The following is a 12336-nucleotide window of genomic DNA, read 5'->3' as shown; positions in this document are numbered from 1 at the left end:
TCTTAATTACGTATATTGTCTCTGTATCTGGGTATAGGGATTTAATCTCTCTAGTTCTAAGGATATGTTTTGAATTGACACAACCTTTTGCTAAACTCTAGAATAATCTCTCTGAAGTCTGTTCTCCATCTGTGTCCCCAAGTTGAAAACTCTCCCCCTCCATCTGCTAAATTCAATAATGATTGTAGCACCAAGCAGCAGGTAGAACCAATATGCTGGCTCAGAATGGAATCCTGAAAATGAATCTGGCATCCCTGCTGCAGAATCATCTGTGTTTGCTGATCTGCACCCATTAATCTCCAGGGAATAGGAGTGAGAAACATTGCAAGGGACAAAGGGGGGGATTTTTCTAATTAATTGAAAGCAATAATAGCATAAAAGCCATCAGCCTTTTGCCTGCATAAGGACAGGTTTGCAAAATGAGAAAATGAAAATGTCACAGTTACAGCTCTCTTCCAAACCCGAGTTGGATCAGGGTGTTCAAATGCACGCGCACACACACGTGTACAAACACACACACACACACACACACACACACAAACACACACCCCACAGCCCTCCATCCCAAAGCAGAAACAACACAAAGGACAAAAGTCCCATCTGCCGGATTATTGATTTAGTGTATGGAAATAAAGGGTGAAGCCATAAGTACTCAGAAATAAAATGTCAAGAGATCATTTATATATTGTACTGCTGAAATTTCATGTTTCTATTAAAAATAATTTCCCTTAAAACAACAATTTGAAACGCCATCTTTTATTCCTGAAATACCTGAATCACTCATTAATTAGGAACTCAGGATGTGTCAGCACATTCATGCTGTCTCTTCCAGCTGTTTGACTTTTTAAAGTCATAAATTGTTCTTGTGGTCTTATCGTTGAATAAAGAAATTGCTTTTGAACACCTCAGGGGCACAAATAAAGCATGCATGTTCCCTTCCCTCCTTTTCAACCACTGCATATTTTCACATACTGTGTGTTTTCAAAAAAGACCATTTGCTACAAGTTCTTCAAGTGAAAGATCAGTAGATTGAAAACAAAGCAGGAAATAACCTGAAGAGGAAGGAAAATTCTTCTACTTTCCTATGCATTTTCCCTCGAATTTAGCTATTATTCAGAAAATCATAGGCTTAAGTAGTATTTATTGGTCATTCAGAATTTAGAAAGAATTTTTTTTTTCCCATTCCCCCTCTTTTGTTGCCTCAGAACTTGAGCTCCCTCCTGCCCATCTTCCAGAGAACTCTCACTCACCATCTCATCCATTTATTTTTTTCCTTTCCAGATCACCTCCCTCCCGCAGGGAGGCAATGACTTGCATTACCTTGGACAAAATAGACTTCTTATTTTAAGCTAACTTGTTTCTTTTGTTTTCCTGAAAATGTACTCAGCCTCAATGCTTTTCTCACCTCCAAACTTCATCTCAGTGATACTAATATGCCTTTCCACCTTCTTTCTTTTGTTCCTCTTATCATTTTTTTTCTTTTTTCTTTTTCCCTAACACCACTAACAGCACTTCAGATATCACTAGGTAATGATATACCTTGGACTTACCTATGAATTACATTTAAACTGTTATCTATATAAAATGTAGGAATACTTAGAACAGGCCATCAGCCTTGTAAACTCCAAGAAGGGAAGAGGTAAAACCATTAGAACTGATTCATAGAACAGAGAGGACAGTTTTGTATTTGTAAGAGTATCTTTTGATAACACAGAGAGAGCAAAGAAAAAGAGGATGTGGAGGATTAAGGGAAGATATTGGCTCAATGAAGTCCAGAACTTTCTCTTTTATTTTGTCTCCTTTCTTAACATTCATTTTCTTTTCTGTTACACTGATTATTCCTCCTTTCTTTCACTTTAACCTTGCATTTGTTACTTGCTTCTACACTTCACCTCTTTTCCAGCTGCTTTTCTTTCTCTGTTTTAGGAAAGGGCAGGCTGTAGTAGTCATGCCTCTCTGAAAACCAACAGCATTGAAAGTATGGCTTTCCTTTATAACCCTGTGCTTGAGGATATGTCCTGTTTAAAACTGAATAACTAAATTGAGATCATTTGGGGTAAATAGTGTAGGATACAATATTGAAAAATATAATTTAGAAGTTGCATGTACACATCTTTCTTAGTAAATAAATTATAACCACCTTTTATATTATTGACATTCACACATCACCCTAAATGTTAAATTGATGATACAAGACCATCTGACAAGTTTATCTTCACCCTTAATTTTGTATTTTATAACTTTTATGATTAGAAGAGCAAAGAAACAAAAGAGAGAAAAAGTAAAATAGGTCAGGTCAGTAGATTTTTGAAAGATTTTTTTTTTTTTGGTTGTTACATGAATTATTTTCCAGGTAAATTGTATCATGGATTTTCCTTTCTCCTTCTCAATCTAGACACAGTATAATCCAAAGACTAAAAGTTTTGGAAACAGAGAAGCCCAAGTTAAAATCCCATGTCTGCTACTTAATAGTACTACTTTGTATAAGAAAGACAGCCTCTATATTTTACTTTCCTTATCTATAGATAGGAATACTCTCAACTATTTCAATAGTCATTAGAATTTCTAAAATAGCATATACCACAAATAAAATCCCTGCCATTTGTAATTGCTCACTTAATATTAGCTTTTGTTCCTATTTAGAAGTGGTTAGTCAACCTCTATATTGAAATGATAGTTTTATGTGAGTCACTATAAGCATATAAACACATTTCAACAATGAGATACAAAACAATGTATTTGTATTCTACATATAGAGAATATTATCTCTTAACTATAAAGTAGAAATCAACAAGATGACTGGAAAATCTCAATATATTAGGATGTTCATCAATGTATTTTTAAATAACCCACGAATCAAAGAAACATTACAAAGCAATTTAAGAACAATTTGAACTAAATAATAAAAAGTATGACATATCATAGTTTGTGAAATGCAGCTCATGTTCTGCTTAGAGAGTCACAAACAAATCTAAGTCCACTCATTAAAATAGAAAAACTAATTATTAGTAATCTACCCATCTCAAAAAATATGTAAAATTAATAGTAAATTAAATTTAAAGAAATGGGAAAAATAATTAAATAAAAATTTAAAAAAACCCAAAAGAGTATTTTAAAATTTTCTAAAATAAAGATATATAATAGGGTTCAGCAGACAAGGTTATTTCTTTGAAAATAATAATAACATTTATGTACCCTTAGCAAAGATGCTTAAGGAAAAAGGAAATGTATAAACAACCAATATCAAATGTTAAAAGTGACATCACTACAGATCACAGAGATGTGGAGGTGATGATCTGAATATATTACAAAGAAATCTGTTCTGATAATTTGGTTTTATATGAACAAATGAAAATTCCTAGGACCCAACATGGCTGCCGGCAAGGAGGCAGCACTTTCAATGCCTCCGCAGGAACGGGAGCAGAGAGGACCATTAATTCACCTGCATACGGCCTGCTGAGGGACTTCTAGCAAAATTCCGCAGAAAGGAGACCTGCCGGGAACTAGTAAGTCTATTAGAGGGGTCACTTTGTCCCAGACGAGTGAATCTCAGCGAGTGAAACTCAGCAGGAACTCACGGCCAACGCCGAACTCCCGCTGTTGCCCACACTTTGCAGCGTACTTACAAACGGCCACAGCCTGCTTGGGCCCCAGCCGGCCTAGCGCAGAGGCGGCTCGGCGCTGCAAACGACCACCCCCTCCGATCACCCCCTCCCCCCCGCCGGCTCGGCGCTGTGAACAACGGCCCCCACCCCCCACCCCTGCCCCGCCGCGCTCGTGTAAACAGCTCCTACTGGGGCGCAGTCCCGCCGCCCCAGCCGAAAAACCGCTGCTCACACATTGCAGCGAGCATACGGAAGGCTGGGTCCTGCCTTCCCAGCTCTGTGAGCCGCCTTTGGCGGTTCGGCACTGGAAACAACCACCCCAACCCCCAACCCCGCGCTCGTGTGGACAGTCCCCGCCTGCGGGGCGCTGCTAAAAGCCCCGCCCGCCCGGCTCTTGCACGGGGAATCAGGAGTGGCGCGGGACCCGCGGCGCGGAATTCCGGCTACCGCTATCACCAGTGCTGACAACTGAGGTCTCTTGCACCAGCTTCCAGGGGCGTGGCTACCAGAGGGCAAGCAAATTCGCTGGGGGTTCTCAGCCCCAAGCTCTACAAACTTAGGGTCCAAGGGAATGGCAAACAGGGAGAATGTGCCCAGGCGTTCTTGAAAACAGGGCTCACAGGAACAGCAGACTTGGTGTGTAGCCAATATTGTGATGAGCATCACCGGTGCACTCAGGATTAGAGACCCGCCCAGTCCAGGAGGAAGAGCTGCTGCACAGCAATTGGCTCCCGCCTACTGAGAGGAGAAGCGTGGCCTGGTGGGCACAGCTCCACCTACTGGAAGAATAGGGAATCGAACTCTAAGACTGCATGTATTTTTTTTTTTTTTTTTGTTTCTTTTCTCTGGTCTCCTGTTTTATTCACACTATGGATGATCTCTCTCATACCAGAATTGTAGTTAACAATCTGAATTGATGAGTCTAAAAGACCGCATGTATTAAAATTTTTTTTTTTTATTGGTTTTGTTTTGTTTTTGTTGTTGTTTTCCCCAATTTTTTTTAAATTCATTTTATCTTATTTTTTAATACTAATTTTCATTTTTATTATTGCAATTATGATTTCTTTTTAATTCTTTTTAATTTTCTGTTTCCTTTCTCTCTCTCTTCTTTTCTTCTGTCTTTGCATTTATTTTCAATTCTCATATTCCCCCTTCCTTGAATTCTGCCTGCTTACTCTCATTCTCTTTGGTGACTTATTCCCTCCCCCTATAATACCTTTCCTCCCAAGCAGCAAATAAATTTATAGGAGTAATCAACAACTCAGTAGTCAAACAGAACAAGAAGCAATATGAAAAAGCAAGGAAGGAAAGGAGTACAAACAATGCAGGAAGGCCTAAATATCCAGGAGAATATAGATTCATCAGAAAAATGGTCATATAAAGACCTCAAGGAATACCTTAGACAGATGGAATGGAACCTTAAAGAGGATACGAGACAGCAAATTCAAGCAGCAAAAGAACACATTGAGAACGAATTACAAAAACAGATAAAAGAAGAAGTTAAGCATCTTTATCAGGAGATAGAGATTATAAAAAAGAATCAGACAATAATCTTAGAAATGAAGGAACTTATAAACCAAATTAAAAACTCAAATGAGAGTATCACTAACAGAGTGGAGCAAGTAGAAGCCAGAACGTCAGATAATGAAGACAAAATATATCATCTTGAAAAGAGACTAGCCAACTTTGATAGGCTGGTTAAAAATCACGAGAGAAGCATCCAAGAGATAGGTGATAACATTAAAAAACCAAATTTAAGAGTGATCGGGATAGAGGAAGGCACAGAGATTCAAACCAAGGGAATGTGTAATCTACTATTTGAAATAATTACAGAAAACTTTCCAGAAATAAAAAAGGAAACAGATATACAAATTGTAGATGCATACAGAACACCGAGCATACAAAATCAAAGTAGACCAACGCCAAGACACATTGTTATGAAGATATCCAATATACAGAACAAAGAGAAAATATTAAAAGCTACAAGAGAAAGGAGGCAGATTACATTCAGGGGTAAACCAATAAGGTTAACAGCGGATTTTTCATCTCAGACACTGAAAGCGAGAAGATGCTGGAAAAACGTATTTCAAACACTGAAAGACAATGGATGCCAACCAAGAATTCTGTATCCAGCAAAATTAAGCTTCAGGTACAACAATGAAATAAAAATCTTTCATGATAAACAAAAGCTAAAAGAATTTGCAGCCAGAAAACCAGCATTGCAGAATATCTTGAGCAAAACACTACACGAGGAAGAAATGAGAAACAATAACCAAAGCCAACAGTGGGAAGTGCCCCAGTAAAGACTGACGGAGGGGGGAAAGCTAATCATGGAGAAATAAACTAAATTAAAAAAAAAAAAAAGAGAGAGAGACAAATAATCAAACATGGATGGAAGTACAAACCATATAGCAATAGTAACTCTAAACATTAATGGTTTAAACTCTCCAATAAAGCGACATAGACTGGTAACATGGATTAAAAAAACAAATCCAACAATATGCTGCCTCCAGGAGACACATCTGACAGGAAAAGACATACACAGGCTGAAGGTAAAAGGTTGGGAAAAAATATACCATGCACACGGTCCTCGCAAACAAGCAGGTGTGGCCATCCTCATATCGAACAAAATCGACTTCAAGACTAAGTTAATCCAAAGGGATAAGGAAGGCCATTATATACTGTTAAAAGGAACCATTCACCAACAAGACATAACAATTATCAATATTTATGCACCAAATAATGGTGCTGCGACGTACATAAAACAAATTCTCCTCAAGTTCAAGAATCAAATAGACCACAATACAATAATTATGGGTGACTTCAACACACCTCTCTCACCATTGGAAAGATCCTCCAAACAAAAGTTGAATAAAGAAACTATAGATCTAAATAACACAATCAATAACCTAGACTTAACTGACGTATATAGAATATATCAACCATCATCAAGTGGATATACTTTTTTCTCAGCAGCACATGGATCCTTCTCAAAAATAGACCATATATTATGCCATAGGGCAAACCTCAGTAAATATAAAGGGGTGGAGATAATACCATGCATTTTATCTGATCATAATGGAATGAAACTGGAAATCAATGATAAAAGAAGGATGGGAAAATCCTATATCACATGGAAAATGAACAATATGTTACTGAATGATCAATGGGTTACAGAAGACATAAAGGAGGAAATCAAAAAATTCTTAGAGATAAATGAAAATACAGACACAACTTATCGAAATCTATGGGACACAATGAAAGCAGTTTTAAGAGGGAAATTCATTGCCTGGAGGTCATTCCTCAAAAAAAAGAAAAACCAACAAATAAATGAGCTCACACTTCATCTCAAAGCCCTGGAAAAGGAAGAACAAAACAACAGCAAATGCAACAGAAGGCAAGAAATAATTAAAATCAGAGCGGAAATCAACGAAATTGAAACAAAAGAAACTATTGAAAAAATCAACAAAACTAAAAGTTGGTTCTTCGAAAAAATAAACAAGATTGACAGACCCTTAGCCATGCTAACGAAGAGAAGAAGAGAGAGAACTCAAATTACTAACATACGGGATGAAAAAGGCAATATCACAACAGATGCTACAGAAATACAGAAGACAATTAGAAATTATTTTGAAAACCTATATTCCAATAAAATAGAAGATAGTGAAGACATCGATAAATTTCTTAAGACATATGATTTGCCCAGACTGAGTCAGGAGGATACACACAATTTGAACAGACCAATATCAATGGAGGAAATTGAAGAAGCAATCAAGAGACTACCCACCAAGAAAAGCCCAGGACCGGATGGGTATACAGCGGAGTTTTACAAAACTTTTAAAGAAGAATTAATACCAATACTTTTCAAGTTATTTCAGGAAATAGAAAAAGAGGGAGCTCTTCCAAATTCATTCTATGAGGCCAACATCACATTGATTCCGAAACCAGACAAAGACACCTCAAAGAAAGAAAACTACAGACCAATATCCCTGATGAACCTAGATGCAAAAATCCTCAATAAAATTCTGGCGAATCGGATACAAAGGCACATCAAAAAAATTGTGCACCATGATCAAGTAGGATTCATCCCTGGGATGCAAGGATGGTTCAATATACGGAAATCAATAAATGTTATTCACCACATCAATAGACTTAAAGATAAGAACCATAAGATCATCTCGATAGACACAGAAAAAGCATTCGACAAAATACAGCATCCCTTTATGTTCAAAACATTAGAAAAACTAGGGATAACAGGAAATTACCTTGACATTGTAAAAGCTATCTATGCTAAGCCTCAGGCTAGCATCATTCTGAATGGAGAAAAATTGAAGGCATTCCCTCTAAAATCTGGAACAAGACAGGGATGCCCTCTATCACCACTTCTATTCAATATAGTTCTCGAAACACTGGCCAGAGCAATTAGACAGACAAAAGAAATTAAAGGCATAAAAATTGGAAAAGAAGAACTGAAATTATCATTATTTGCGGATGACATGATTTTATACCTAGAAGACCCAAAAGGGTCTACAAAAAAACTACTAGAACTAATAAATGAATTCAGCAAAGTAGCAGGATATAAAATCAACACGCATAAATCAAAGGCATTCCTGTATATCAGCAACAAAACTTCTGAAATGGAAATGAGGAAAACCACTCCATTCACAATATCCTCAAAAAAAATAAAATACTTGGGAATCAACCTAACAAAAGAGGTGAAAGATTTATACAATGAAAACTACAGAACCCTAAAGAGAGAAGTAGAAGAAGATCTTAGAAGATGGAAAAATGTACCCTGTTCATGGATAGGCAGAACTAACATCATCAAAATGGCGATATTACCAAAAGTTCTATATAGGTTTAATGCAATGCCAATCAAAATCCCAAAGGCATTGCTTGTAGAAATAGATAAAGCAATCATGAAATTCATATGGAAAAATAAAAGACCCAGAATAGCAAAAGCAATTCTAAGCAGGAAGTGCGAATCAGGCGGTATAGCGATACCAGATTTCAAACTATATTACAGAGCAATAGTAACAAAGACAGCATGGTACTGGTACCAAAACAGGCGGGTGGACCAATGGTACAGAATAGAGGACACAGAGACCAATCCACAAAGTTACAACTATCTTATATTTGATAAAGGGGCTAAAAACATGCAATGGAGGAAGGATAGCATCTTCAACAAATGGTGTTGGGAAAACTGGAAATCCATATGCAACAAAATGAAACTGAACCCCCTCCTCTCACCATGCACAAAAGTTAACTCAAAATGGATCAAAGACCTTGATATCAAATCAGAGGCTCTGTGTCTGATAGAAGAAAGAGTTGGCTACGATCTACATATAGTGGGGTCGGGCTCCAAATTCCTTAATAGGACACCCATAGCACAAGAGTTAATAGCAAGAATCAACAAATGGGACTTACTCAAACTAAAAAGTTTTTTCACAGCAAGAGAAACAATAAGAGAAGTAAATAGGGAGCCTACATCATGGGAACAAATATTTACTCCTCACACATCAGATAGAGCCCTAATATCCAGAATATACAAAGAACTCAAAAAATTAGACAATAAGATAACAAATAACCCAATCAACAAATGGGCCAAGGACCTGAACAGAAACTTCTCAGAGGAGGACATACAATCAATCAACAAGTACATGAAAAAATGCTCATCATCTCTAGCAGTCAGAGAAATGCAAATCAAAACCACCCTAAGATACCATCTCACTCCAGTAAGATTGGCAGCCATTATGAAATCAAACAACAACAAGTGCTGGCGAGGATGTGGGGAAAAGGGTTCTCTTGTACATTGCTGGTGGGGCTGCAAATTGGTGCGGCCAATTTGGAAAGCAGTATGGAGATTCCTGGGAAAGCTGGGAATGGAACCACCATTTGACCCAGCTATTGCCCTTCTCGGACTATTCCCTGAAGACCTTAAAAGAGCGTATTACAGGGATACTGCCACATCGATGTTCATAGCAGCACAATTTACAATAGCTAGATTGTGGAACCAACCCAGATGCCCTTCAATGGATGAATGGATTAAAAAAATGTGGCATCTATACACCATGGAGTATTACGCAGCACTAAAAAATGACAAAATCTTGGAATTTGCAGGGAAATGGATGGCACTAGAGCAGATTATGCTTAGTGAAGCTAGCCAATCCCTAAAAAACAAATACCAAATGTCATCTTTGATATAATGAGAGCAACTAAGAATAAAGCAGGGAGGAAGAGCAGGAAGAAAAGATTAACTTTAAACAGAGACATGAGGTGGGAGGGAAAGGGAGAGAAAAGGGGAATTGCATGGAAACGGAGGGAGACCCTCATTGTTATACTAAATTACATATAAGAGGTTGTAAGTGGAATGGGAAAATAAACAAGGTGAGAAATGAATTACAGTAGAGGGGGTAGAGAGAGAAGATGGGAGGGGAGGGGAGGGGGGATAGTAGAGGACAGGAAAGGTAGCAGAATACAACAGTTACTAGTATGGTATTATGTAAAAATGTGGATGTGTAACCCATGTGATTCTGCAATCTGTACTTGGGGTAAAAAAGGGAGTTCATAACTCACTTGAAGCTAATGTATGCTAATGCATGAAATATGATATGTCAAGAGCTTTGTAGGGTTTTGAACAACCAATAAAAAAAAAAAAAAGAAAATTCCTAAGAACACATAATTTATCAAAATTATATAATAGGGCATACTTACTGCCTGAATTTTGTTTTTCTAATACCAATTCTTCAACAAAAGAAATGAAGAGTCCTTGAGAAATAGCTGATTTTAGGACTGGGGCAGAAAATATTTGAGATTAACCTGGAACATATGGCAGTGCCAGAAATTAAGAAAGTGCTCAGAATATAAAGTAACTATAAAAACTGCACAGCAAGAAAAACTATGAGGAGGCTATGCAGCTGCCACCAGCACAGCCCTGCTGGACCAGGAGCAGCCAACCCACCCTGCAAGTCTGCTGGCATCACTCTGTGTCCTAGGACTTGTTCCGAAAATCTGTTAAAGCATGGCTCATTACTATGATGTTCTAGGTGTGCAGAGACATGCCTCACCCAGGACATCAAAAAGTCATTTTGAGCCAGGGGTTGTGGCACATGCCTGTAAGCCAGAGGCTCCAGAGGCTGAGAGTTCAAGGTGCTAAGCAATTCAATGAGACCCTGTCTCTAAATAAAATACAAAATAGAGCTGGGGATGTGGCTCAGTGGTCTAATGCTCCTTAGTCCAATTCCCAGCCCACTCTCCCACCCCCAAAAAAGTCATATTGAACATTGGCACTATCCAGATGAAAATCCTGAGAATATTTTGTTATTGGTGCCACAAATTACATCTTTATATATTAAGTATTCATTAACATATTTATAATAATTATGCATTTGTTATTCAAATGCCATAGGAAATAAAAGGAACATGACAATAGCTTTTTTAAAAAACTGAGAATAAAGAAGAAGGAGAGAAGAAATTCAAACAAGTAGCTGAGCCATATGAGGGGTTATCAGATGCTAAATCTGTGACAAGTATGGCAAGGAAGGATTGATTAAATGTTGGAGGAGGACATGGAAGTCATTTTGATTTTCCTGTTAAGTTTGGCTTCACATCCTGGAACCCAGATGGCCTTCAGGGAATTCTTTTGGTGAAAGGGACCCATTTTGTTTGACTTCTTTGAAGACCCATTTGGAGACATTTTTGGGAACTGAAAGGATCCCCTAGGAAGCAGAAACCAAGGTGTGGACTTGCTTTTCTCTGCTTTTAATGGATTTCTGTCAAGGAGAGACGAATTTTTCTGCCTTTGATACAGAATTTACTTCATTTGGGTCAATGTGTTACAGGGGCCTCACTTTACTCTCGACCCTGTCATTTGGTGGTAGTGAGATGGACAAGTTCAAATCTATATTTACTTCTACTAAGGTAGTAAATGGCAGAAAAATCACTACGAAGAGAATTGTCAAGAATGGTCAAGAAAAAGTAGAATTTGAAGAAGATGGCCTGTTAACATCCTTAAGGATGAATGGTAAGGAACCGCTTCTCTACTTGGAAAGCAAGTAATTCAATGCACACATTTAACAGAAATGTTAAACTGTAACAAGCACCATTTGAGGATTAACAGGAACATTCTTTTGAAGATTTCAACTGAACCCACTTTCAGTATAAATGTACCTAAGCTAAACTAATTATAAACAGCTCATCAGAGCCCCTATTTGCCATAGACCTTTGAATTCATTGTTGGCACCACACAGTAGGATCATTTTTATCTTTAAAATTGGGGTAATCTCTGTATGTGCTTTGGTTTTTTCTAAAACATAATCCAAGGTGAACTTTGACTTTTGGGTAGTGTTAAGACAAGATTAGATTCTAACACCAGCATGGATCTGCTTTCCATGGTGTTTGACATGAGAATTGAGTAGTGTCAGCCTGCTGTGAAGCTAACATTTCCAGGAAGAATTATCTATAGAAGTAATTTCAGTTCTTTTTTTTAGTATTTAGTAATGAAAAATATAAATGCATTAATGGTAATACATTTCTGGCTTAATATAAATTTAAGGAAGTTTTCTAGTCATGCATTAATGCAAGCAACTTAGTAAAGTTTTACCAATTGTTTAAATATGTAATGTTAAGCTTAGGTTTAAAAAAGCTGGTAAACTGGGTCTTTGTCATTTGCTTAAACAAAAAATAAAAATAAAGAAAGAAAAGAAATGTGAATGTGTTTGGTGCAAAAAAG

The 12336-nt window shown here is 37.4% G+C and overlaps 1 pseudogene; it reads left to right on the top strand.

Annotated features, from left to right (window-relative positions):
* Positions 1-11663, top strand: part of LOC143407838 (dnaJ homolog subfamily B member 6 pseudogene) — an 83074-nt pseudogene extending 71411 nt beyond the window's left edge.
* The last annotated feature ends 673 nt before the right edge of the window (positions 11664-12336 follow it).

This window comes from Callospermophilus lateralis, chromosome 10 (assembly GCF_048772815.1).
Source record: "Callospermophilus lateralis isolate mCalLat2 chromosome 10, mCalLat2.hap1, whole genome shotgun sequence".
Lineage (NCBI taxonomy): Eukaryota > Metazoa > Chordata > Mammalia > Rodentia > Sciuridae > Callospermophilus > Callospermophilus lateralis.
This window is presented reverse-complemented; position numbering and strand designations above follow the sequence as displayed.